Raw genomic sequence first — 22230 nt, 5'->3', positions numbered from 1 at the left:
CAAAGAACAAAGATGGACAAAAGTCAAAGGGAGTTTGGACAAGTATTTCACCAGGTTTTGGATACCAACGTATGAGATCCTTGGTTCACCCCTATGGAAGACAATGGGCTTGGTGATCTCATTCAGCCTCTGGCTGCTCTGTTCTCGAAAATTGACCACATACTTGGAAACAAAGGAAACCTCCACAGATACAAAAAAATATCAGTGTCCACCTGTGTCTTATCAGATCACCACGGATTAAAGTTAGAAGCCACCAACAATGCTACCCCCAGAAAGCTGACAAACTCATGGAAACTGAACAGTCAACTACTGAACCACACCTGGGTCAAGGAAGAAATTAAGAAAGAAATTAAAGTCTTCCTTGAATTTAATGAAAACAAAGAGACAACATACTCAAACCTATGAGACACGATGAAAGCAGTGCTAAGAGGAAAGTTCATAGCACTAAGTGCCCACTTAAAGAAAACGGAGAAAGCATACATTGGGGACTTAACAGCACACCTGAAAGCTCTAGAAAAAAAAGAAGCAGACACGCCCAGGAGGAGTAGAAGACTGGAAATAATCAAACTGAGGGCAGAAATCAACAAAATAGAAACACAGAAAACAGTCCAAAGAATCAATGAAACAAAAAGTTGGTTCTTGGAGAAAATCAACAAGATTGACAAACCCCTATCCAAACTAATTAAACTACAGAGAGAGAACACGCAAATAAATAAGATCAGAAATAAAAGGGGGACATAACCACAGACACAGAGGAAATTCAGAGAATCATTAGATCTTACTACAAAAGCCTGTATGCCACAAAACTGGAAAATGCAAAAGAAATGGACACTTTTTTAGATAAGTACCATATACCAAACCTAAACCAAGACCAGGTGAACGATCTAAATAGACCTGTTAGTCGCAAAGAATTAGAAACAGTTATCAAAAATCTCCCTTCCAAAAAAAGCCCAGGACCAGATGGTTTCAATGCAGAATTCTACCAGAACTTCCAAGAAGAGCTAATACCTATACTTCTTAATGTATTTCACAATATAGAAACAGAAGAGTCATTGCCAAATTCCTTTTATGAAGCTACAGTTACCCTGATACCAAAACCACACAAAGACCCAACCAAGAAAGAGAATTACAGGCCTATTTTAATTCTTCTACATGTTGATATCCAGTTAGGCCAGCACAACTTCTTAAATATTCTTTCTTTTTTCCATTTGATATTTTTTACTTCTTTGTCAAAAATCAGATATTTGAAGGAATGTGGATTAATATCTGGGTCTTCTATTTGATTCCAGTGGTCCTCCTCTAAAGAAAGAAAGTGAAGAAGACACCAGAAGGTGGAAAGATCTCCCATGATCTTGGGAAGGCAGAATAAAGCAATCTACAGATTCAATGCAATGCCCAGCAAAATCCCCCCAAAATTCTTCATAGACCTCGAAAGAACAGTACTTAACTTCACATGGAAAAGCAAAAAACCCAGGGTAGCTAAAACAATCCTGTACAATAAAAGAACTTCTGGAGGCATCACAATCCCTGACTTCAAATTCTACTACAGAGCTACAGTACTGAAAACAGCCTGGTATTAGCCTAAGAACAGATAGGAGGACCAATGGAACTGAATATTTGGGTTAATTTTTATGTGAGCTATGACACAGCAGTTGAGGTATGTTTTAAATGCATGTCTTCCTGGGGGGAAAAGGTCTCGAAAACTCCAACATTTCTGTATTCCAGAAATCTGATAATTAGATATTTCTCTCAATTCTGTGTTCCAGTCTTTAAATAGTAAGCTGGTAATATAAATAAGTATAGATGAATACATTTCATGTAAAGAAGAACGTGTATATGTATCTATCCACCTATCTTGGTTTTTGTCTACAGAACAGAAGCTAGAGTGATTTGTGAAGAAGAAACTCAGTTGAGAAAATGCCTCCATCAGATTGATGGGAGAGTCTGTAGGGTATTTTCTTAAATAGGGATTAATATAGGCAGGTCAGCCCATAGTGGGGCAGTGCCACCCCTAGGCAAGTGGTCTTGAAGTGTATAAGAAAGCAGCTGAGCTATCCAGTAGAAACATTAAGCAAGCCCCATCCTCCATAGCTTCTGCTTCAGTTCCTGCCTCCTAGTTCCTGCTGGCTCCTTCCCTCAGTGGGGTGTGACCTAAGAGTTGTGAGATGAAATGAACCCTTTCTTCCCCAAGTTGCTTTTGGCCGTGGTGTCTTGTCACAGCAATTGAAACTAAACTAAGACACTTCGTATCTATCAATATTATCTGTATAAAGGCGCAACTGAAATTTATACACCACACATAACTGCATGGAATACTGGTTAAGTGAATTACTTAATCAGGCAGCTTGAATTGTGTTATACTTTAGAAATGATGTCACTTAATGTATGGCAATTAAGTTATGTAAAATACTTAGCTTCTTATAGGGTCAATTTTTTTCATTGTAAGGAAATGCAATAGAATTATCAAGAATGTATCGTACTGAGGACTAAATGGGATTTATGTATTGGAAAACTATGCATGCATAAAATAATAATAATGACTTTAAAAAATATTTAGTAGCTCTTATTTATAAAAAATGATCTGGTTTTCATTTAAAGCTACATATAAAGTCATGTCAACAATGTTGAGAATTTTAGGGGCCCATTTAAGGAAATGATTGCCATGGGGTGATTGTATGTGAGTCATTGCCACCATCTCAGTAGAAATGTCTCTGCTGATTGACTCAAGTGAGCCATTTGGCTTTTATGAAAACATTGCAGTTAGTCATGTGCTTTTTCTTTAGCAAAAATGTTGACAGAATAAGAGACAATTGACTAAAAGTAAGCAGTGTTTAAAGTTGGCTGAAAGCCCTCTTTTAAAGAGAAGAAAGAAATCGAGCAGAAAACACTAGCCTAGCAGGAATATATGGATGTTTTCACAAAAGGGAACTACCATTACAAGACAGGGTTCGTGTTTCAATGATGCTATTTGGAACTGGTGATAAGCTCTCATAGGTTTGTTTTTGGTTTTGTTTTGTTTTGGTACATTCTTCTGATACAGATAGATTCCTGGTTCCCAGCAACAGCAGTGATCCCTCTGAGCAATAGATGTATATATGAAGAATATCTGAAAGCTCTAAAGGATGAGCACATGCTGGGGGGGGGTGTGGTGCACAACTTTAATTCTAGCACTCAGGAGGCAGAAGCAGGCAGATCTCTGTGAGTTCAAGGCCAGCCTGGTCTACAAAGCAAGTTCCAAGACCATCATAACGGTTACACAGAGAAACCATGTCTTGAAAAGGAAACAAATAAAAGATCATATCACCTGAAGTGTGGTGTTTCACTTCAAGTTTAAACCATGTGCTTAAAGTGGAGAAAGGTGAGATCTGTGCAGGTAGTCTGTAGGATGTAAAACCAAAAGTAAAATTTAGATATTTGATAACCACATGTATGTCTTAACTCCAGAAACTGGATTTTCATGATGTAACATCCTTCCTTTTTTTAAGAAAAGATGACAAATACATTTTATTTATACAAAATACCCCCTTTTTGACTACTTAAGTGACATGTATAACCCCACACTTAGATTCACAGATAGAGTGAGTTTCAGCCATTTTAGATTCCTCTCTTGAGAGTTCTCTGCTTGGGTATGTACCCCAGTTTTTATTGGATTATTTGTTCTTTTGATGACCAATTTCTTGAGTTATTTGTCCATTTTGGAGATCAACCCTCTTTCCGATGTGGGATTGGTGAAGATCTTTTCCCATTCTGTAGGCTGCTGTTTTGTCTTGTTGACCATGTCCTTTGCTTTACAAAAGACACTTAAGTAAATGCTCAACATCCTTAGCCATCAGAGAAATGAAACCAATTCCGAGATTCCATCTTACACTTGTAAGAATGACCAAGATGAAATCAGTGATAATAGCTTATGCTAGAGAGGATTTGAAATAAAGGGAACACTTCTCCATTGCTGGTGGGAGTGCAAACTTATACAGCAGTTTTGGAAATCAGAATGGAGATTTCTCAGAAAATTAGGAAACAACCTACCTCAAGAACCAGCAATAGAAATGCCAGTTTTTGCTATATACTCAAAGGACACTCAATCATACCACAAGGATATGTGTTCAACTATGTTCATAGCAGCATTATTTGTCATAGCCATAACCTGGAAACAATTAAATACTCTCCGACCGAAGAATAGATAGAGAAGATGTGGTACATTTATACAATGGAGTACCACATAGTGGAAAAAAATATAATGACATCTTGAAATATACAAATTGGTGGATCTAGAAAACATCATACTGAGTGAAGTAACCCAGACCCAGAAAGAGAATTATCACATGTACTCACTCATAAGTAGCTTTTAGACATAAAGCAAAAAAAAAAAATCAGCCTACAATTCACAATCCCAGAGAACCTAGACAACAAAGAAAACCCTAAGAGAGACATACATGGATCTAATCTACATGGGAAGTAGAAAAAGGCAAGATCTCCTGAGTAAATTGGGAGCATGGGGACCATGGAAGAGGGTAGAAGGGGAGTGGGGAGGAAGGAAAGGGAATGGAGAAAAATGTATAGCATATATAGCTCAATAAAAACAAAAAGATATTTTGATTGAGGGAGCCATTATGAGGCCAGCAAAAAATCTGGCACTAGAGAAATTCCCAGGAATCCACAAGAATGACCCCAGCTAAGACACTAAGCAATAGACGAGAGGAGGCCCAAACTGGCTGGCCTTGCCCTGTAGTCAGACTGATGAAAAGCTTAAATATCACCACAGAACCTTCATCCAGCAACTGATGGGAACAGAGGCAGAGACCCACATTGGAGCACCCAAAGTCCAGGTGAAGCCTGAGAGGAGTGAGAATATGAGCAAAGAGGTCAAGACCATGATGGATACACCCACTGAAACAGTTTTCCTGAGTTAAGATAGAGAAGGAAATAGCATAGGTCCAAACTAGTCCCTCTGAATGTGAATGACAGTTGTATGGTTGGGGCAGACTGCAGGGCCACTTGCAGTGGCACCAGGATTTATCCATACTGCTTGTACTGACTTTTGTGGAACCTATTCCTTTTGGATGGATACCTTGTTCAGCTTAGATATAGTAAGAAGAGGCTTCCCCAAAGCAATGTGCCTTACCTTCTCTGAGGAGTGGATGGGGGGGAGGTGAGGGGGTAGATAGAGGGAATGAGAGGAGGGGAGGGAATGGGAACTTGTACATATAATGAAAAAAGATAGTTTGTTTTCTTTTAAAAAATAATAATAAAAACAATCAGAAAAAAAGAAAAAATTTTTAAAAAGAATGAGCTTCATTTATGTATATATAATATACATATATTATATATAATATACTCTGAATTTCAATGAGGCTTGTCTTATTTTGAATGAATTAAACCATGTGACTATACTGACTATATTTATGTATATAATTTATATAGTTATTATTACTATTAAATATGCTATTTAAGTGGCGATATAGAGATAAAATGTTTCTGTCCAAGTGACAATATAGAATCAGAGAAATTGTTTTTAAAAATTATTTTTAACATATATGAAAAGAGCCAAGACAAAAATGTGTAATTAATTTAAACTATTGGGAATTTATAGTTCTTGGAGAACTTTCCATCTCTGCTATGGACGCCATACCAATACCAGGGTATTTGGGGATGTGTGTCCTGTGAGGATACAATGTCAAGGGCTTTTCTTCTCTTCCTTCTAGAAGCCTTCATGATTGCATTGTACAAATGACATTTATACTGACATATACTTTTGTGGAATGCTGTATATTAGTTATAGTTTTTGTACTTTGCATGGTAGTAAAATTGTCAGATTGCCTTACATTTATATTAAAGACTGATTTCTGTAATCTTTCTTTTATTCCTTTTATTGAAACTTTTTTTCTCATGTAATATATCTTGATTACAGTTTTCCACCGTCTACTCTCAGTTTCTCCCCACCTCCTCTCCCTACACAGGCTGCTAAGGGTAAACAATAAAATTAGATAAAACAAAAGCTAGCTCATCAGAACTGGACAAGACAAACAAGAGGAAAAGAGCCCAAGAAAAGACACGTAGATCAGAGACCCACTGGTCTGCCACTTAGAAAACCCATAGAAAGACTAAACTGGAAGCATATGTATACACAGAGGACCTGGTCCAAACCTGGGCAGGCCCTGATATGCTGCCTCAGTCTCCCAGAATTCACGTGGGCTTTGATGATGTTGAGAAGACTGGAGCACAAATTCTAATTGGTCTTAATAATAAGAATCTGGAGTCAGATATAGGGGTTAATGCTGAAAGATCAGAGAAGCAGCGCATGCATCCACTGTTTCTTACCTCGACTGAGTCCTCAGACCAAAGGGAACTTCCTGCTTACTCGGTTAATATTATGTTCTTCTCAGGTCTGAGGGAGTTCGAGACTAGATAGAGATAGTTACAGTTCTCCTTGTTTACCAAACTCTGAAAAGAAACTCACTCAAAAGTTAAAGTGTGTAAGTTTGAGAGATTTCAAAAGAGAGTTTAGACAGTAATGCAAGTTAGGAAAGAATGAGAATTAGGTACAAGACTTTGGACTCACCAAGATGGAATAGATATTGGAGTATTTTCTCTGAGTTTGTCAAATGCAAATGGACTAGACATTGTTGATGTATTTATTGTACTATATATTGCAAAAGTTATTGTACTTATATATAGCTTTTCTTTTATTAATTATAGCATTTTGACTTTAGACAAAAAAGGGGAAATGTGGTGATATTTTGTTTGTGATATAACAAATAAAGCTTACCTGATGATTAGAGTGTGGAGCTAGACACACTAGTTAGCTATAGAGGCCAGGCAGTAGTGGCACAGACCTTTAAACCCAGCTCTCAGGAGACAGATGTAGATAGATCACTGTGAGTTCAAGGGATTGTAGATCAAAGGGTTTGTGGCTGGGTTGGTGTCTATGTTTCTCCTTTGGCTCCTTGTAGGCACCAACTTAACTTCTCCATGTTCTACGAGATGTGCAGGAGTTGTCTTCAGCAACAGGGCTTTGCTATCAGTGTCTGGAGAGAAACCTATAGTTGTGGCAACAGCCGCGGGATAATTAGAGATTCACATGATACCTCTTTGGCCAACAACACAATTATATGTAACCCAGTCTTGGTACTGGAAGCTTAATTTGGTGACAAGAGGTATCCAATTGGGAATCTGTCTCCCCCATTATTTGGTGATATCATTTACACATTGCATATAATATATATTTCATATATAATATTATATTTTATGTAAAATATATGTATATATTTTAGGAAACTTCTACTATATTAGGTTTTTATATTGCCCTTCAAATAGCATTTAATATTAGCTGTCTATTCCCTCCCTCGTCTCTTGCTCTCCTCCCCCTTTACATTGGAAACTGCCATCTCACCCACACCTATTCATCTATAACATCTATTCTGTTTCCCTTTCCTAAGGAGATCTATATGCATCTTCTAGTCCCTTACTTTATACCCAGTCTCTGTGGTCCTATGGATTATAGCTTGGTAATTATTGACTTAACAACTAATATCCACATATAAGTGAATGCATATAATATTTGTCTTTCCTTGTCTGGGTTAACGCAGTATGATTTTTCCTAATTCCATTTACCTGTGAATATCATGATTTATTTTTTTAATCAACTGAGTAATATTTAATTGTGTAAATATACCACATTTTCTGTATATATTCTTTTGTTGAGGGACATCTAGATTTTTTCTAACTTCTAGTCATTATGAACACAGCAACAATGAACATTGTTGAGCAAATGTCTCTGAGGTAGGATGAAGAATTTTGGGGTATACACTGAGGCGTGGTATAGCTGGATCTTGGGGTAGATCCATTTCCATCTTCCTGAAGAACTGCCAAACTGGTTTTCATAGTAACTGCACAAGTTTGCACTTCTACTTATTCCAATGGGGGTAGGATAAAATCTCAAAACAGTTTTGATTGGCATTTCCCTGCTGGATAAGGATGTTGAGCATTTCTTTAAGTGTTTCTCAGTCATTTGAGTTTTCTCTTTTGAGAATACTTTACACCTGTACCCTATTTTTAAAAATAGGGTTGTTTTCTTTATATCTAGATTCTTGAGTTCTTTTTATGTTTTGGATATTAACTCTATATCAGATGGGGAATTCATAAAAACCTTTTATCAATCTGTAGGCTGCCACATTGTCTGAATGGTGGTATCCTTTGTCTTACAGAAGCTTTTCAGTTTCATGAGGTCCAATTTATTAGTCGTTGATCTTGCTGCCTGAGTTGACGGTGTTCTATTCAGAAGGTCTTTTGTGTGCCAATGAATTCAAAGTTATTTCCGACTTCTGTCAGGCTCAGTATACTTGACTTTGTATTGATGTCTTTGATACATTAGAGTTGAGTTTTGTGCAGGACAATAGGTATGGATCTTTTTGTCTTCTTCTACATGCAGACATCTCTTTGACCAGCACCATTTGTTGAAGATACTGTCTTTTTTTTTCCTAGTCTGTGTTTCTGGACTTTTCATAAAATATCAAGTGTCCGTAGATATGAGGGTTTACACCTGGGAATTTAGTTTGATTCCATTGATCAGTCTGTCTGCTTTTGTGCCAATATCATGTTGTTTTCAATTATCATATCTCAGTTTTATTACTTAAAATCAGAGATAGTGATTTCTCTCATAGCACTTTTTTATTTTATTCAGGATTTTTTGAAGCTATCTTAGAGATTTTATATTTCCATATGAAGAAGAAAACTGACTTATCAAGATCTATGAAAAATTGTGTTGAAATTTTGATGGAGATTGTGTTGAATCTGTAGATTGTTTTTAGAATGTCCATTTTTACAATATTGATTCTAGTGATCCATGAGCATGTAAGATATTTCCATCTTATGATATTTTCTTCAATTTCTTTCTTAAAAGACTTGAAGTTTTTAATCATACAAGTATTTCACTTGCTTGGTGAAAGTTACTGGAAGATATTTTATATTATTTGAGGCTCCCTGATTTCTTTCTCAGTTCATTTGCCATTTGTATATAGAAGGACTACTGATTTGTGTGAATTAGTTTTGTATCCAGATATTTTTGCTGAAGTGTATATCAGTAGATGATAGATAGATAGATAGATAGATAGATAGATAGATAGATAGATAGATAGAGATATGTATAAAATTTTGGTATGTGTTGGCGGAAACTGCTCACTTATTTCCCAGCTGCCCAGACCTGAAATAATCACACAAACTGTATTAATTACAACACTGCTTGGCCTATTAACTTATGCATATTTTAGCTAACTCTTACATCTTAAATTAATCAATCTCCATTAATTCATACATCACCATGAAATCATGGCTTACAAGCAAGGTTCCAGTGGGCTCTGGCAGGCATCTTTCTCATTCAGCAGCTACATTGGGGTTCCTCTAACTCTACCTACTTTCTTCCAGCATTCAGTTTAGTTTTCCTGCCTAATTATATTCTGCCCTGCTATAGGTCCAAGAAGATTCTTTATTCATTAACCAATAAAAGCAATATATATACAGAACTACTTCCCACATCATCTCCCCTTTTCTGTCTAAATAAAAAAGATTTTAACTTTAACATGTAAAATTGCATATAAAAACAGTTATCAAGTAAGAATTGCAGTTACAATATTTATGTCTACTTTATCTTTTATCATAACTTAGGAAAACTATAGGTATAACTATCTATTATTCAACTTCATCAAAGACTCCAGAAGGATATATTACCAAAGTTAACAGGAAGTGCATTGTAAGCAACTTCCAAAACTCTAGAATTGAAAGAGACATCTCATTGCCTGGATAATCACACAAAGTTCTTCTGTCACATTGGGGAATCCATCTTCAGCCTACAGGCTTATAGTTTCCAGCAGACTTTTCCATTAAGCAGGAAATTTGAAGATCTGTTCTGCCTTGTAATGGCAAAGTCTTTATCAGTTGCTTTCTTCTGTGTCCTGCAGAATGTCTGGCAGATTCTTTCATGAAACAGGAACCCTAAAGGACTGTGTCATCTTCTTTAGGCAAGTTCAGCAGCCATTTTCTGTGGGTCCTGCATGTCCAGTTTATACAGAATATCAGCAAGCAGGCCAGGAAAGAGCAAATTTCTTGCCCAAATGGCTAGCAAACTCCATAAGAAGCCTCTTCAGTGTCCATCATCCTCTTGAAATAATTGGTGCTGCCAGAAGTCGACATATCTCACTGTTGAGACAAGTATAAGTTCTTAAAACCTTTCCAATGTCGTATTCTGTAGGTCTTTGAAGTGTTGAGGACTAACTATCTAACTCAAATATACCTCTATATATCTTACTGACTACAAGTTTGACTATTATAAATAACTATCTATTGATCTGTAGTTTTAATTATACATCACATTTTAAATGTATAAATATAATACTTGAGTAGATATATACATAATATGTTATATATGACATATATATTACATATATATATAAAGCAAAATTGACCTTAAATCTGTTTCAATAAACCAAAGTCCATGCCAATATATTCATTTCTACATCATATCTCTTCTTTTTTCTTTTAGAAAGATTGACTGACCATTAACCACTTATAACAAACCCCTTTTAAATGAAAACAGACTTTTATAAACAGTCATTTTGGTAATTTGGAATAGTTTTCTCCAAACTGCTTCCTGCTGTTTGTTGGATGAAGTATTTTAAGGGTTCATGGAGGCCTTTTGAGGGGTCTTGTTCCATTAAACCACATTAGTCTGAAAGGAATCTATAGGTTCTCATCTTCTGTAGAAACAAAATCAGAAACTCTTTTCCAAAGTAACGTATCCTTAGAGTCAAATTTTGAAGTCATGATGCTTTAAAAATATATATGTTGGTTTACCTTAGCCACCTTAGTATCAAATATCTCTCTGCAGTCAAAAAATTCAAAGAAAACACAATAATATACATAATCCAGATTCTTTCTGTATTTTCTGTCTTTACATGGCTTTTTATATTACTTTTTTTGTCTTTTTAAAGACTTTGTTGTATTTTTTCTTTCTATAACTGTCTATACCCATTTTTAAAATTTATTTATTTATTAAAAATTTCCACCTCCTCCCATTTCCCTCTCACTCCCCCCACTGTCCCTCCCCCCATTTTCTTTTTTTCTTAAGCCTACATACATTTTGTAAACATACAATGACCTGTTCAGAGGTTTATTTTTGTCTTATTCTGTCTTTATGGTGCATCTGTAATCCTTTTCTGACCAGGAGCATGTCTTAAAATGCTAAGCAGTGAAGCTAGGACTAAGGCTGTGGCTTTGCTATTGACTCCGCCCAGTCCAGCAAGGTAGAGGCACATTCACTGCTAGCTCTGAAAGCCATGCCCACCACACCAGCTTTAGGTATGCATCGGGTCTATGTAGCCATTAAGCAATGTGTAACACTCTGCTCACAAACCCTATTTAAATGCTCTGAAACAGGATTTCCAGAAAGAGCCAGAGCTGTTCATGCTGCCAGCACAAACCAGGAAGCTGGCTCTTAAAGAAGCCATGCCTCTGCTCACTTCCAGCAGAGCCTCTCTGGGAAAATGCAGCTACCTAGAAGCTCCAATTGACTCCTTCCACTTTTTTGCTTTCTTAGGCTTTATGTGGTTGTATGTTGCCAAACGTTGGGTGCCATTATGTAAAAGGAGACTGTGCTTTAGTTTCTCAGCTGCCCAGACCAAAATAATCACACAAAATTAATTACAACACTGTTTGGCCAATGGCTCAGGCATATTCCTAGCTAGCTCTTAAATTAACCAATTTCTATTAATCTCTGTAGTGCCACTAAGCTGTACCTTACTGGTAAGATTCTGGCACTTTTCTCCTTTGGCAGCTACATGGCATCTACCTGATTCTGCCTTCTTTCTGCATCCAGCTTAGTTTTCTAGACTACTTATACTCTCTCTGCTCTGCCATAGACAAAGCAGTTTCTTTATTAATCAGTGGTAATAAAGCATATTCATAGCATCCAGAGGGGAATCCCACATCATTCACCAAAAACCAAGTCCTTGTTTCATTGATTCTCTGTGTTGGTTTTTTGTTTACTTTGGTGTTTATTTGCTTGTTTCTATTGTATTGATTTTATCTTTGAGTTTGATTATTTCTTGCTATCTACTCTTTTTGGTTGTGGGTTCCTCTTTTTGTTCTAGCACTTTCAGATATTCTATTAAGTAGATAGTATGAAATCTCTCCAGTTTCTCTTTAAATGTAGGCACTTACTGCTAATAATTTGACTCCTAAAACAGCATTAATCATTTCCTGTAAGTTTGGACATGTTTATATTTGTTTTCATTCATTTCTGGAATATCTTTAATTTCTTTCTTGGCTCATGTTTTATTTAGTAGTGAGTTGTTCAGAGTCTTTAAGTTTGTAAACTTCTGTTGTTGTTGATATCTAGCTTTAATTCATGGTGGTCAGATAGGATGCAGGGGGTTATTTTTATTTTCTTGTACCTTGCTTTGCATCCATGTATGTGGTCAACTTTGGAGAAATTTTCCAAAGATGCTAAGAAGAGACTTTCATTTGTGTTTGTGTGAAATGTTCTTTAAATATCTGTTATGTCCATTTGGTTATAACTTCAGTTAACTCTAGCATTTCTCTGATAGTTTTTATCTGAATGGCCTGTCTTTTGGTAAGAGTAAGATATTGGTGTCTGCCACTATACTGGTGTAAGAGTAAATATGTGATTTAAGCTGTAGTAGTGTTTCTTTTATGAACTTTGGTGTCCTTCTGTTTGGTGCATAGCTGTTAAAAACTGTAATGACCTCTTGGTGGATTTCCCCTTTGATGAGTCTGTAGTGTCTTTTCCTATCTCTTCTGGTTAGTTTTGGTTTGAAGTCTATTTTGTGTAATTTTAGAATATACCAGTCCTTTTGCTTAAATATTTTATTCCATCCTTTACCCTGAGGTGATGTCTATCCTTGACATGGAGATGTGTTTCTTCGATGCAGTAGAAGGATGAAATCTGTTTTTGCATCTATTCTTTTAGTCTGTGTCTTTGTGTTGGGGAATTGAGACAATTGACGTTGAGAGATATCAATGAGCAGTGTTTGTTGATTCCTGTTATTTTGTTGTTTTTGGTGATAGTGGTGATGGTGGTGGTGGTGTATATGTGTGTGTTTCTCCCCTTTCTTTTGATCTTCTGATCTGGGATTATTTATTCCCTCTGTTTTCTTGGTTTTAGTTAACCACTTTAGTTTGGAGGTTTCTATCACCTCCTGTATGACTGGACTTGTAGATATATGTAGCTTAAGTTCTGTAGACAGAGGCTGCTTGTTCACTTTCTGCTGCCTAGACCCAAAATAATCACACAGAAACTGTATTAATTACAACACTTCCTTGGTCTGTTAGCTTAGGCTTCTTATTAACTAACTCTTACACCTTAAATTATCCCATTTCTAATTATTTTGTATTTTACCACAAGGCTCATGGTTTACCAGCAAGTTTCCATCGGTATCTGTCTCTTTTGGTAGCTACACGGCATCTATATGATTCTATACACCTCTGTTTGGATTATTTCCCTGGTTTTACTCTGTTAAGCCATTGGCAAAAGGCAGCTTCTTTATTAACAAATGGCAATAAAACATATTCACAGCATACTGAAGGAAATCCCACATCAAAGTTCTGTTTTACAATGGATACTTTTCAATGTTTTACAGTGTCTTCTTTTCTCAATCTATGATGATTGAAAGTTTTCCTGGATATAGTAGCTTGAGCTAGGATCTGTGATCTCTTAGAGTCTGCATCACAACCTTTCAGTCTTTTAAAGTCTCCATTGAGAAACCGGGTGTAATTCTAATAGGTCTGCCTTCATATCCTATTTGGTCTTTTTCCTTTGCAAGTTTTTACATTCTTTCTGTGTATTGTATGTTTAGTGTTTTGATTTTTTTTTTTTTTGAGACAGGGTTTCTCCCTAGCTTTTTGGTTCCTGTCCTGGAACTAGCTCTTCTAGACCAGGCTGGCCTCGAACTCACAGAGATCCACCTGCCTCTGCCTCCCGAGTGCTGGGATTAAAGGCGTGTGCCACCACCACCCGGCTTAGTGTTCTTATGTCCCAAGAAGACTTTCTGTTTTGGTCTACTCTTTTGGGTGTTCTGAAGGTTTCTTTTACCTTGATTGGCACCTCCTGATTTAGGTTATGAAATTTTCTATGATTTTGTTGAAAATATTTTTGATGTCTTTGATCTGGGTATCTTCTCCTTCCTCTATACCTATTACTCCTAGATTTCAACTTTTCATAGTTTTCCAGATTTCCAGGATGTTTGTTATTAAAGTATTTTAGATTTACCATTTTCTCTGACCCAGGTACCCATTTCTTCTATCTTGTCTTCAAGGTCTTTCTCTCTTCAGTCTCTTACATTCTGTACGTGTGTCATGCCTCTGGGGTTCCTTTTCAAGTTCCTTTTTATTTCCAGATTTCCCTCATTTTGAGCTTTCTCTTTTCTTTTAAATAAATTTATTTTTTTACAACCCAGTCATAATTTCCCCCCTCCTCCTAATTACAGTCCTTCCCCTCCAATCCCCCTTTGTTCCCATTTCCCCCCCTTCAAAACACTCCTCCTTGTTTCTGTTTAGGAAAGGACTGGTCTCTCAACAAAACATGGCATACCAAGTTGTAGTAAGGGTAAGCACCTCCCCATGTATTAAAGTTGGAAAAGGTGACCAGTATGGGGAATAGGGTCCCCAAAACCACTGATGGTCTTTGCATAGATATTTAAGGGATTATTCATTTCTTCTCTAAGGACCTCTATCACACTCATACAGGCTACTTTAAGGTTTTTTCCTTGTGCACCAACTATAGTGCAATTATCAGCACCTGCTGTGAAAAGGTTCTAGTGAAGACAGTGCTTTGGCTGTTGTTGATTGTGTTTTAAAGCCAGTATCTAGGTATCTGGGATTGGAAGGATTATAATTTTAGGTGATGTGGGTTGATGTTTTGTTCCTTAGTTTCTTTTGCACTCTCTGATTCTTAGGAGAATGCAGTGGTGGCTGTGTGTTGCCTGGTGGAAAATTCTTCTGGTATCCTGACAGGTCTGGCCACTGGAGATCTAGTAAAATATATTTCTGCGTAATTAGGAACTGACACTTAGAAATAGGAAGGGGTTGGAGGGAAGTTTAGGGGGTCCACAGGAGGGAGGAAAGCAAGGTGTTTCACCAGGCTCTGTTTAGTTCCTTGGGAAGTGGGGCAGAGAATGAGGAGCAGTCACAACAGAGGGTCTGCTATAGAGCTGGCAATGAGACTGGGGGACTGGACTTGGGGGAATGGAAGGAAATGTGAAGATCTGCAGTTAGGCTACTTGCTTTCCTGGTCGGAGTTGTCTGGGGGCTCGCAGGGAGTGCTTTCTTGAGCCAGGGACTGAGACAAAGCAATTGAGTAGAGGGTGGGAGGTACCAGGGGAAAATCTGAGTGTTCCACTGGAGATAGGTTGGTGGGTGGGATGTGAGTGGAATTGGTGGTGAGATGTTGTGCTGGGGATGAGACTGGGGGATTGGATTTGCAGTAGCAGAGGGAGAGGTGAAGATCTAGGTAACTTTTTTTTTAATTCAATCCTGGCCAATGTACACAGACACACACACAGACACACACACACACTCACGCACACACAGAAAGAGAAAGAGAGAGGCAGACAGACAGGTAGGAAGGCAGAGACACAGAGAGAGGCAGAGAGAGAGGAATTAGTGTCTTACTTTGGCAATTTAGAAACTCTAAGCTATAGGGGGCATGCCCATAAACAATTTGAGGAATTTCCAAAGTTATTAGTGCATTTTAATTAGTAATAAAAATGAAACTGCGAAAAGGCTTTAAATTGAAACTAGAAAATGTTTGTGTCATATTTATATAACAACAGTTGTTTTCAGGCCTAGTTAAGTTAAATATAGAGAGCCACATATGTATACACACATATGTGGGCATTTATCCATACACGCATAAATACTCATTGTTACACTTCTATGCCTCTACACAATCCTTGTGGAAATTGGTGTGTGCCTCTCAGTATATATTCATCAGCCTATACTAGAGGCTGCATTGTAAGACAAGCTTGCCCAGGCTGAAGGAAAGGCTTGCGTGCATCTGTCATTCCCACCCTCATTTCAGGCCCCACTGCGTAGCAGTTGTTTTCTATTTGTCTTCATATTATCTAAATGAACTGAATTATGACTCTTTCCCTGGAGTGAAAAGCAATTTGGAGTCTCTTCTAATTGAGTCCTGGGAGTCCTATGAAATGTCAGCTTTATTGTGAGCATTGCTGCTCCCGGAGGCTTGAACCGGGACCACCAAACACAAAAATTTGAACCACACATCATTTCGGAACTGCTAATATCTCAAGAAGAGTTAGGCAAAAGCAGTAAGTTGTAAAAGATGTGGGAGAGTAAACACAAACATCTGAGGGGTTAGATTTTCTCCCATTTCCTTTTTGTAAAGCACACTAACATCTATAGACAGAAATTAAAGGTAAATCCTACGTATTTTATTGTTTGTTGGTTTGGTTGGTTTTTGTTTGCTTGCTGGTTGGTTGGTTGGTTGGTTGGTTGGTTGGTTGGTTGGTTGGTTGGTTGGTTGGTTGGTAAATGATGGAGTCTGGTGAATATGGCTTTGTTTGTCTTTTCAACGATGCATACATCATTTAGTTATGCGTTACTAAGTTCATATTATTGCATAGATACTTTCCTCCATCTGAATACATAGAACATTTGAAAGAAAGAATTTTTAATTATACTTTCTACATGACTAATATTTTATACGCATTATTATTAGAATCTTTCTTCTTTTCACCAGTGTGACACATTCTATTAGCACATTAGTCATTGAAGGGTCCAAGATGACTAGAGACTCCAACTACCTCTCCCTAGAAATGAACATCCAGATCCTAACTGTGCTCAAAGCCTGTGGCATTTTGCTAATAAAATATATACCTGGATTCTAAGTTATATCAGAGGGAGATCGTTGTTTCTACTGACCAACAGAGAAACTGAAAAGAACAGAGGGGTAGGCACTGATTTTCTCAAATTCTCAGATGTCACAACAAAAGTCTAGAAAGTAATAAAATTATTTGAATCCCAAAACACCATTTTTCCTTTGTTCTTTAAATCCTTGCTAGAGAAACTATTTGCCAACTGATTAGGCCAACAGCAGAGAGACTCCCCTAGTTTTGGTGGAGAAATAAACCAGCTGATGAGTCTGTCTAGAGAACATGAGCAAAGGAAAAGTACTCCCATTATCAACTAAGTTTTGGGGTTTCTTCTTACGAACTCTGGTAGCTGAAGGGGGAGAGTGTTGAAAGAATGCTGTGATAACTCGTGTAATCAGAGGTATTGTGAACAGTCAAACCTCCAGAAGGATAGCTGCTGCCTCGACTTGGGATCTCAGGTCCAAAGCTTTATCATTTGGATATCTTGGATCTGATTAACCTTGTGTTTCTGTGCCTTCTTTTAATGATCAAATAATCAAGAGAAAATGTGATTGATCAAGTCTGAATTGTGGATCTACACTCATATCAGTCAGTCATGGTCAGGAAAAAGGACAAAGGCACCTTGAATCCCATGTTTGCATATACAACCTCTCCCTGTGAGTAGAGATGCTTCCAACTGGGACCTGAGTCCGGTATTCTAAACACTGTGAAAAGGATTGTATAGCGTACACACATGCACAAACTATGTTCATGCTCACACACAGAGAGAGATACACACACACAAAGAGACATGCTTTCACAGACACATACATACAAATAATTTCAGCTTCTATGAAGCAAATTCTTGTTTTGATGAGGTGTCACATTTAAGGCTGTAGGAGCAGCTGATAAATTTGGGATGTCTCCCCCAGATAAGCACATAAACATTCGTCATTTCATTTAATCTCACAGCACTGTGGATGAGTATTAGTTTCTGGGGGAAGCAGCCAAGAGTTAGAGAGGCTGGAGATCACACATTTGCTGTGTGGTGAAAAGGCACCTTTGACTGGAGAGTCTGTGAATTAAAAAAATCAAAACCACGTTCTCACTGGAAAAAATACCTGGTCCTCACCCCATGGACATATACCTACTTGTCTATAGCTTTTCTCTCTTCCAAGATTTGAGCCACTAGGGAGTAGACTGCCCTAATTATGCCTTTTTCCCCAATACCTAAGACTGTGCCTGACACATACCAGAGATTGTTTAGTTTGAATTAATAATAAAAAAAACATAAAGGAATGAGCATTTAATTCAGGCAGGTTTGGAATTCTAAGTCAATAATTCTGACAGTAATTAAAATGTACTTATTTCTAGGTAACAAATCAACTACAGGAAGTATTTATGTAGCCTCTGCTAACTTTAGCACAGATCATTTGAGAATATAGATATTCAAAGAAATATTGTACAAGACATGTGTCTCTGTTAGAAGGCTTATAATTTGCCAGTGATAAATTAATAAAATAAATTAAATATTTGATATATATTAAATTTGAAGTGCTATTCAATTTACATAAATACTCAGTGGGGCAAATTATCTCAAAGGCTGGGCCAACTGCAGAAGCCATCATGACAAACACGGGCACTGACTATTATAACTTACACAGTGAAAAGGAAGACGGTTTATAAAGAGAAAACAGCTGTAGTGGCAATTTGTCTCTGAGCGTTGCTTATTAAAAATTTTTGTTTTTAGAAAATATACATAAAATTGATAAATATAATCGTTTTACAATATGTAGTTATAGGGTATTATTTCCATTTGTAGTGTATGTTTGTAGCATTTCTAGGAAGTAATAAGTTCTAAACAGAGCTTACTGGGAATTCCCTTCATATGTAGCTATATTTTATCATCTTCTCTTGGTCTCCATCATTATTAGTTCAGTCATGAAAAATTGCAACACGAGAGGTTAGAGAGATGGTTTGCCAGTCAAAAACACTTACTACTCTTTTAGAGGACTGGGGTTCAATTTCCAGCACCTACATGGTGACACAACTGTCTATAACTCTAGTTCCAAGGGATCCAACTCATTCTTCTGGCTTTCAAGGGCACCAAGAACCTTATGGTGCACAGATGTACATGCAGGCAAAATACACATATACATAAAATACATTTTAAAAATTTGTAAAAGGGGAGGGGAGAGGATGTGTGGTGAGCAGAGAAAAATGTATAACTCAATAAAATCATTTTAAAAATTTAAAAAATTGCAACATGAGTTCCACAGGCAAGGAATTGAAACACTTGTATGCCTGAAAATATGAGACCCAATGGAGCAAATATTCTAGCAAAGGTGATGGGAGCCGTATGTACTCTGCTCATAGAAACAATTACCATCAGGCTCTCCATATCTCAGAGAATGGTACGTGTCTACTCAAGTATAGTGATGCATGGCTTCTTTGGTATCCATAGAAACCAAGGAGCACTTCAGATGGGAGCATTTGATATGCTTTCATCCCGGCTCGATAAACTCTAATGGGAAGACATTCTTAGGAGCTTACAATCACTTATCAAGGAATTCTGAAAATTAATTAGAGAAGAGGAAGTTTTAAATGGCACCCTAGAGACATAGAAAATCATGTGCATTTCAAAGGTGCCAAACTCAAAAGCAGTAAATGGTCCGTAACTTGTTTAGCTTATTAAACAAAACACACAAACAACAAGGGCAACAAAAGCAAATTCATTTCCTTTTTTCCTAGGTGTGGGTGTATTTTTGGCATTCTTCTCCAAAGAAAATATTTCATAAAGACATGATGGTGTTTTCCAAAGCACTAAATATCCTGTAATACCAGCTGATAAAGAGTTGAGGTATCTATGGTCTCTAATCCTAGACACTACCCTAGACACAAGGGGTAGTAAAAGGAACTTGGACCCTAGAAAGCACAATAACGTTACCTATCTTAGAAATATGCAACATAAACTTTTATAATATAATTGTTTTTAATCAAAAGTATGTACATTTTAATGCAATCGTAATTTTGTCTTTAACACTTAACCACTAATTTCAAGAGAACTGTCCTTGAATATGTCAGATCAAAATAAGCTTACAACTTGTTAACAAAGCTTAAAATAGGTTTTAGAACACACCAGACACCTATTTGTTTCCAACTGATATTCCATATAATAATGCGTCTCTAAGGTGTACACGGGGTGTCACTGTTAGGAAGCATCAAACTGGAACAAAGAGTAATTTTTACTGACTACTGTTGTAAGAATTTGTGTGTGTGTGTGTGTGTGTGTGTGTGTGTGTGTGTGTGTGTGTGTGTGTGTTTAGGTAGAAGGACATGTCAGATTACCTAGAACTGGAGTTCCAAGCAGTTGTGAGCCTCCCAATGAAGGTCCTGGCAACTGAACTTGGGTTCTCTGGAAGACCACCAAGGGTTCTTAACTGCTAAGCCATTTTTCCAGCCCCCACACCTCCAAGTCACCTTCATTTTTAAAATAATTATTTTACTTCATATGTGTTTGAACAACATGTGTGTATGTTGAGTATTGCGTGCCTTTTGCCAGCAGAGGTCAAAGGCAGTGTTAGTTCCCCTGGGACTAAGTTATACAATTGTGAGTCAACTTGTGGGTGCTGAGAATCAACCTCAGTCCTCTACAATATCGGCAAATGCTCTTATGTACCGAGTCATCTCTCTAGCTCCTTTAACTCAAGTCACCTTATAATCCATGGTATCTACATGGTTCCTAGACAAACCCCATGGCTAACACGAGCTCACCCAATCCACTGCAGGACAGCAGTATGGGATCATTTTCCAGACCTAGCCAGGCCTTTGCTTCCTTTTCTTTCAGACTCCATGTACGGTGACAGCGAAACATCTTCCCCTTACTCTGTCACTTTACGCCCCTTCAACGGGAAAGCAGAAGAATGTTTCATCTGGACATCTATGTTTTCAGTGTTAATTCCCCCACCATTTTGGAAGTATTGCTTGCTGTGTTCTAAGGTCTTTGATTAGCGCTTGTCAGGTGCTCCAGTGAGAAGCATTTTGTGAGGAACTTTAAATATATGTTGATAAGTGTACAGCATGTGCAGCTGTCCTGGATAAAGACTAAGGATTGTGCCCCTGCACCGGCTCTCACACAGTGACACACATTCTAGCTGTATTTGCAGTCACTGTGTTGATATCTTGGATTCGGCTGTGATTGAGTTAAGCCCAGCTTCACACATGCACAACACTACCTGCTCTAGTATTTGTGCAAAGTATGTGTGTAATTGCATGTGACTCAGATTACCTTCTGCTGGCATTTTAAGAGAATTCTACTGACAAGCACTTCTTTGGTATTCCCTGTGCTTGTCTGAATATGTGAAATATTCTACTCTTCTGTATCGGAGCTGCCATGACATCCTGTTACCTGGGAACCGCTGTTAGAATGACTGTGTGATCAACCAGAGTTCACAGCAGCTGCCGTGGGGTTTTCAGTGTTAATTCCCCCACCGTTTTGGAAGTATTGCTTGCTGTGTTCTAAGGTCTTTGATTAGACTGCTCATGAAACACCAGAATCAATTCATGGCATAAAACCTAGCTTTGCATGGTGTATTTCAGTTCCCTGAAACACAAGGTGCTTCCGCAGATCTCCCCTTAGTCTGAACGCCATTTTCACTCTTTGCTTAGGACTCTCCTGCTTCCTTTTGCAGACTGAAGGCCTTTTGGATAATCAATAATTAGCTAAATAGGTGAGAAAAATAGGTTAATATGGTTACTTTTTAACTTTTTGAAAAATTATTTCTGCCTTTCTATAGTCCAGCAAAAACTTTCCCAAGTAACTTCTGATTTTACAATAATCTTCAGGAAATTGGGGGGTTGTCTGAGGTAGATCAGTGTTGCCTTTCTAATATCTGATGAACCCGAAAGATAGAATTGCTTCTTTCTCCAAGGAGACTTACTAATAAAAATACGATTTTTTTCACTACTTCTTTTTTTTGTTAGAGTATCTTTTGGTTTCAAATGCTACTTAGGTAAAGATGACCTTGAACTTCTGATCCTCCCACCTCTATGGTCCAAGTACCTGGATTACAAGTGTATATCACTATGCTCAGTTTCTGTGTGCTGGGGGTAGAACCCAGGGCTTTGTGTATGCTAGAAAAACACTCTGCCAACTTAGCTGCATCCCCAACCTGTTTCTCACAGCATGCTATAGCAACGTGACAAGAAATATGTGTGAAAATAGGCACTGTGTAGGCACATGCCCATGCCGTAGACACTGCAAACGAATATGAATAATTAGCTTAATTTATTATATACGGTTGGCATGTTCATCAGGATAAACATTCTAAAGGACAAAGCAAATGAATGC

This window comes from Chionomys nivalis, chromosome 16, assembly GCF_950005125.1.
Source record: "Chionomys nivalis chromosome 16, mChiNiv1.1, whole genome shotgun sequence".
In the NCBI taxonomy this organism is placed as follows: Eukaryota; Metazoa; Chordata; class Mammalia; order Rodentia; family Cricetidae; genus Chionomys; species Chionomys nivalis.
This window is presented reverse-complemented; position numbering follows the sequence as displayed.